The following is a 7,292-nucleotide window of genomic DNA, read 5'->3' on the forward strand; positions in this document are numbered from 1 at the left end:
CTCCTTCTCCTTCTCCTCCTCTTCCTTCTCCTTCTCCTCTTTCTCCTCCTTCTCCTCCTTCTCTTTCTCCTTTTCCTTCTCCTTCCATTTTCTGTTCTTCCTCCTCCTCTTCTTTTTTGAGGGTCTTGCTGGACAGCTCAGGCTGGCCTTGAACTCACTATGTAGCCTAGGCTGATCTTGAACTCAGGAAGATCATCCTGCCTCAGCCTCCCGAGTGCTGGGATTACAAGTGTGTGCCCCCACAGTCGAGTACACTCTGCTTCTGCCAATCTGAGGGGCTCACAAGCTATTTAAGGGCTTTTGGTTAAGGTTATTTAAGGGCTTCATCTCTTTTTCTTCTATTTTTTCTAAAGCTTTTTTTTTTTTTTGGTTTTTCTCTGGTACCGGGAACTGAACTCATGACCTTGTGCTTGCCAGGCAGGTGCTTTTGCCGCTGAGCTAAATCCCCAGCCCCTCTAAGGCTTTTCGTATGCTGTCTCATTCTTTAATTCAGTGGGCATTTACTGAGCACATGCTAAGTACCAGGACCTGAAACAGACAAGATCCTTCCCCAGGGAGCAGTCAGTTGAGTGAAAGAGAAAGGCAAGTAAGCAGACAATGATAATGCAATGTGATAAGTATTTAGATAGAGGCCAAGGAGGTGGAGGACAGGGCGAGGGGTATGGGGAAGTCTGGAGAGATGGGAGACCTCTAACCTAGCCTGGGGTTAGAGAATGCTTCTCAGAGAAGGTGATACCTAAGCTAAGTCCTGTGGGATAAGTAGGGCATGGGAGTGATGATGAGGGAAAATAGTTTCAGCTGGATAGAGAAGGTGGTGCAAAAGAATATAATAGGAGTAGGGCAAGAATATAACACGACTTAGAGGTTCTTATGTATGTCCAAACAGAATAGGTGGTGGGGAAGGAAAAGTAATATGAAGAGATAAGGTAAGCAGAGTCAGATGAGGAACTTTTCATCCTACACTACAAAATCAAGCCTTTATCTTTTTTTTTTTTTTTTTTTTTTCCCTGGGGATCAGATATAGGTCTCCTGCATGCTAGGCAAATGTTTTACCACTGAGTTAACATCCCCAGCAGGGGCGGAGTGGCAATTTGACTGGCTTGGGGATCTACCCAGAGGGGGGCGGAGTGCGTCTATGGGTGTGTCTGGGTGGGTCATGGAGGCGTGGCCTTGGGGACTGTGTGGCCCTTGCCCCTGCCTCTCTGGCCCTGTTTCCTTGCTCTGCTTCCTGGCCCCCATGAACTACACAGTTCTGATCTGCCAGGTGCCCTTCTGCCATGATGTTCCCACCTTGGAGCTAAGGCAGGATGGACTGAATCTCCTGAAGCCATGAGCCAAATTAAATTTCCATTTGAAGTCTTGGGTGTCAAGCGTTGTGTCTCAGCAATGAGAAGCTAATACACCAGCCCTAGGAGCTGAACTCAGGACCTTTGCACTGAACTACATTCCCAGCATTTTTTATTTTGAGACACAGTCTTGATAGACTGCTAAGTTGCCGAAGCTGGGTTTGAACTTTCAATCCTCCTGTCTCCGCCTGAGTGCTGGAATTACAGGTATGGACCAGCACACATGGGTGGAGATTTATCTAGGGCTGATTCTTGCCTGCATGTTTGGCCCCATGAATTCTTATTTATTCAGGTGCCATCTTTTCCAGGAAATCTTCCCTGAGCCCATGCCTATAAGTCTGGGTCAGATATTCCCTCAGTCCTACTACAGCCCTTTCCTTCCCCCATCACAATCCATACCTCTTTACATTTATTTATGCATCTCCCACATCAAAGCAGTAAGAAGGAAGAGGTTGTGCCTGAACTCTTCTGTCGTGGCAGTTTAGCAGAGTACCTGGCACATAGTAAGTGCTCAAGAGATGTGATTTTTTTTTCAAAGACAAGGTCTCAGTATGTAGTGCAGGTTGGCCTTGAACTTGTTTATGTAGCCCAGGTTAACCTCCAACTCATAATGATCCTCATGCCTCAGCCTCCTGGGAAAAGATGTTTTGGATCAATGAAAAAACAGGATTTCTATGGAAGGATAAAAACACATTAGCAAAGCTGTTGGCACAAAATTAGCACAAAGAAAATTCTTAGGTTTTTTTTTTTTGAGTCTCTGCTTTCTCATCTGAAAAATGAGGAAACAACTATCTCAAAGGGATATCATGGGTCTGCACATTACTTAAACCAAGGTCTCACACTTTGTGTTAAGGATAATTCTCAGCATGTTAAAAACATTTTTATTATATAAATAGACAGTATGGATCAAGATTTCATTTGACTAGAAGAATAACAAAACAATATAAAAACTGGAGTGCTTATAGTCATGGAAAATAAAAAATTGAAACAAGATCACTAAATTAAATACAGAATAAGTTAATATCATTTTGTTTAGTAATCCTGTTATACAAGGCTATCAATTCATAACTTTTGGGATTGTCTTCTCTCCTACAGGAAAGGAAATTGCCACACCTTATTACTTTACAAAATTGTGTAATATGTGAGCCTCCATTAGTGATGTAAATGATGTTACATTTTTCTTCAGAGACAGATGACTCTTAAGTAGACTTGCTAGTCAATGATTTATCATGACACTGAAACGTCAGACAACCATCTTTTTACGTTAGTCACACATTTTGGACCATTTTTTGGACATTTTCTTAATAACAGGCAGTTTAGTTCAGTAGATACTAACATTATTATAAGGCTCTCATTGTAGGGGGAGATGGCAGAGAAGTAAGCAGCAATAAATCAGCCTCTCCAAGATTTGGAACCTAGACACTGGAAAGTAACAACTGGGGGAAGAAAAGAAGGAGGGAGGTGGGTCCTTGGGACCCAGAAAGGATTTGAAGGGAAATTGGAGCCTACCAATAGTAGAAGTTAGAGTCAGAGCACAAAGCAGAAAAAAGGAAGAGACAGTCTGCACTTTCTCCCTGGCTTCTGGCTTCTGGAAAGAGAAAAGAATGTCTAATTTACAGAGACAGAGTGGAAGCAGGCAACGCCAGAGCCTTTCAGGAAGAAATGCACCAGTGAAACGGAGCAGTGGACTACAACAGAGCCATGCACTACAGCAGCTGGTGACTCCAGACAAGAATCTGCCATGTCCCCTGGAGAGGGTGCCTGATTGGATGCCATTTTAAGGAGGGGCAAACTGAACCTGGGATTAGCTTCATCTTAGGGTTTCCAGTGTTAGTGGATTGGCTTCATTTCAGGGTTTCCAGTTTTAAACTCCCACAGTGACTGGGTGAAGAACACCCATGGGAGACATCCATGATCCGGGAGCCATGGTCAGATTGGCAGGAGACTCTAAAAGTGCTATAAGCTGTTATGGGTTGTGTCTAGATGCCCCTCCAAAACCTCATGTGCTCATAGGTGGGGCTTTTGCAGAGGTGGCTGGATCTAGAGTGTGTGATGCAGGGAGTGATTTGCAGTGCAATGCAGGATCAAGGGCACTAGGATTAAGGGTATAAGTGCTACACACTTTAAGTAGCCTGGATAAAATATAAGAGACAGAAAGGTGCTGTTAAAGTCCCTCCCTTGTTGCTTTGCTACCTTCTGGCTGCCATGAATGTTTCTTCTTGTGAAGCCTGTCTGCCAGGCCACCCTGCCTTGGAGCCAGGTGATTATATACTGAAACCTCTACAAATAAACCCTTTCCCTTTTAACTTTGGGCATTGGGTGTTTTATCTCAGCAATGAGAAAAGTGACTAAGACATGAGCTAAACTGTTCAAGCCCTGTCCCCATGATCAGAGGCCAGGTTCAGTCTAAATTTCTGTGAATTTGAAAATCCCAAACTGCCCTAATCCTACTGCCAGCTTGCTGGGATTACCCAGCATAGATCCGGGCTCTGACTGCCTCCCTTACTCTACCAGCGAGAGCAGAGTCATGCCTTAAATTGCACCTGGTCTTAGCCAGAAGGCCTAGAAGCAATCATGCCTTAAACTGCACACTCCCACAAAACTGTGGACCCCAGCAGATAACCACAGGCTTGAAATCACAGAGAAAAATCTCTCTGTCTCTGTCTCTGTCTCTCTCTCTGTCTTTTCTTTGCTATTAGTCTTTTACAATTTTTTTAATTTGGCTTTTTTTTCTTGATCACTTGTTTCTTTTTTTGTGTGTGAGTGTGAACATTGCTTTTAGTTTTAGTTTGGTTTTGTTCTTATTTTTGTTTCCTTCTTCTTTCATTCCCTACTGTCTTCTTCAGTTTCCTCCTCTGTCCTTCAGACTTGCTCCAAATCCCTTTTTCTTCTTTTATTCCTCTATTTTTTCTTCATCTCCTGTTTAAACTTTCTCCCCTTAGGGTAAAATTGCTATATTGAATATGTTTTGTATATAATTACTGTATATAAATTTCTGATTTCATTGTAGTCCCTTTTAACAGTTGTCTGTGGATGTTACCATGAAAGGTGAATGTTTGTTCTTATGCCCATTTCCTCATTAAGTAAACTGGACCACTGTGGGATCAACACACAGAAGGACCGAAACTCCAAGGCTGAGGCCGAGTTAGTTTTGACATCTACTGCATAAATGACACAGAGCAGCATAGTATTCCCATGCCCAGCCAGTGTACATAGCACTGCTTCCAGTCCTACCAGTCCTTAAGTTCCCCTGATTCAGCATCTTGTAACGGCAGAATTTGGGTTGTATTCCACAAGAGACCGAGTCTATTGATAACAAAACCAGAGTTTATTTAATCTTGAGGCTAGCCACACTTCCTCCTGTTTGCCAATCAGAGAAGTGGGTGAGTGGGCCTGCCTTTGTCCCACCTTATATACATTTTTGGTTTCCATGGTAACCGATTGGAATATTGTAATTCTGGCCACACATTGTTTTCCTTGTGCCACATGACCAGGTCAGGCTCCAGTCATGAGCCCAACCACAATGATATATACTTTCTGTACTCTGTTCTATATGTCCCCTTTTAAATAACCATACATTTTCTTTATGGTTACAATGTTTATCTAGGGCCAGGGAAGGGATGAAACAACCCAGGCAGAGTCATAGGTGGTTATCTGGGCCCGGGTATTCTTTGTCTTTGGAGAAGCATTCCAGGGCTAAGTCAGAACTGCAAAGCTAACTTTTTACACCCACTCCAGGATGTTTCTCAAGACACATTTTGAGGCTTGCATTAAGACTAGAATTATTCTGGGCTGGGGATATAGCTCAGTGGCATAAGAACCTGCTTGGCAAGCCCAAGGTCATGAGTTCAATCCCCAGTACTGCAAAAAAACAAAAACAAACAAACAAAAACTAGAATTATTCTATCTTAAAATGATATGCTAAAAGTCGCCATCCCCTACAATCTAATAAGTGTACCCAGGTCAATATTGGATGCAGCTTTCTGGGTGCTTTACTTTGCTATATATGTACTCTACACTAAATGTGATTAATTGCTGCAGGGCATGGTGGCACAGGCCTGCAATCCCAGCACTCGGGAGGCTGAGGCAGAAGGACTGTTGCAAGTTCGAGACCACCCTAGGCTACAATGTGAGCTTAGGGCCAGCCTGAACTGCATGGTGAGACCATGCCTCAAAAAGACCAAAAAAGAAAAACAGTGATTAATTGTGAAAAATAATCTCTTCAAGAAACCTGCATACCAAAATACCAGATTCCCTATTAACAAGAAAAGAGGATCAAGTTTAACAGGCCTGCTGGGTATGGTGGCACAAACCTGTAATCCCAGCACTTGGGAGGCTGATGCAGGAGGACCACTGTGAGTTTGAGACCAGTCTGGGCTACAAAGTGAGCTCAGGGCCAGCCTGAACTCAAGAGCAAGACGCTGTCTCAAAAAACAAAAACAATAACAAATTAAAAAAAAGTTTAACAGGCCCAAGTAGAGACAAGGAGTCTGTCAAAACTTGTGTGGATGGCACAAAACAGCTCTTACCTCAGACCCTGGTGCTGAAGGAGTCACTAGCAGAAACCCCTATGTGTATGAGATATAAATATCTAGAGTCAAGTGGGAAACAAAAATGTTTCTTTTCCATTTAGTCATTCTCTGAGCTCTTAGCAGATCTTTCATCTGTAGCCAATTTTCAATTTGTGTGTTGTCTTTTTTTTTTTTTTTTTTTTTTTTTTTTTTTTTGCTACAGGGGCATGGACTTTTTCCTTTTGGTTTTCTTACTGTTTCTTTCCTCACTTTCTTCTGAATGACTGAAGGCTGAGTCATCTGACTGGGAAGTGTGACTTTCTGCCCCTAAAAATAAAGCAGATTTTTTTTTTTTTTTTTTTTTTTTGAGAGTGAGAGACTTTTTTCTTGCACTTCTGTGGTTGCTTCCTTTTTTTGGTACTAGAAGCACCAATTTCTATGAGAACTCGCTTGAGGAATCTGCTGTTACACCTGTAGATTCCTTCTTGCTTTTCTACTTTTTGTGTGACCTTTTTATCTGCTTCTTTGTGTGGGACTTCTTTGACCTCTCATGTTTGCAGAATTTGTGGGTAGATGATTTTATCTGGGGAGATGTTTTCTTCCCGTTGGTGACATCTTGCTGACCACTATGTGTTCCACACTCTTCAAGGTACATATGACCACTTGTAACCACTGTGGCCCCGTCTGTCTGGCATGTTAGCTTCACAACCATATGATTTCTTGTTTGAGGATTTAGCTGGAAGAAAAGTCATCTTTATGTGTTCCAGAAATCTCACTCTTTGGTCTCCAGTATTCTCTCTGACTTCATCAAAACCATCACTACACATCTGACTTGAACAGCCGGGTAACATTTTTCTTTTGGCTTCCTGGTAAGTATCTTCCATCTGTTTCTCTATTTCTCTTATTTTCCACATATGAGTCTTCTTGGATCTTAATGTGAGCATCTGTGTGCTGGGTGACATTCCTCAGGAGGACTTTCCCCAGCAGACCCCTGACAGTCCCTCCATCCGGGCACTGCAGCTTCGCACGGCCAGTTGATCTTTCTTGTATGCCAATAGCTGGATTCCCTGGGAGTCATAAACAATACTACCACTCAGTACCAAAGAATTGGATGCTAGGCGAAACAAGATGAAACCTTTCATCCTTAATAAACAGAAGAGGCAGGGTCCTGGGACAGACTCAAAAGCCAAAAGCCAGTTATGCCTAGAAGATATCTCTGAAAAGTAGTTATTTCCTGAAGAGGTCTTGATACTAGTAATAAATCTACCTACCATAAGCAATTTACAAGCCTCAGTGCAGAAAACAACAACAACAACAACAAAAAACAGAAATAAGAAAACATGGGAGCAAGATGCAACCCAGCACCTCCACCTCACCCAAGGCAAATCCAAGGGGCAGTGAGGCAGAAGAAAATGAAAGCTACCCAGCTGGACTT

At 42.7% G+C, this 7,292-nt stretch overlaps 1 pseudogene; it reads right to left on the minus strand.

Annotated features, from left to right (window-relative positions):
* Positions 1-5,975: 5,975 nt before the first annotated feature.
* Positions 5,976-6,835, minus strand: LOC102028870 (annotated as a pseudogene).
* Positions 6,836-7,292: the final 457 nt, after the last annotated feature.

Source organism: Chinchilla lanigera, unplaced genomic scaffold, assembly GCF_000276665.1.
Source record: "Chinchilla lanigera isolate Chin_1 unplaced genomic scaffold, ChiLan1.0 scaffold00021, whole genome shotgun sequence".
Taxonomy (NCBI): Eukaryota; Metazoa; Chordata; class Mammalia; order Rodentia; family Chinchillidae; genus Chinchilla; species Chinchilla lanigera.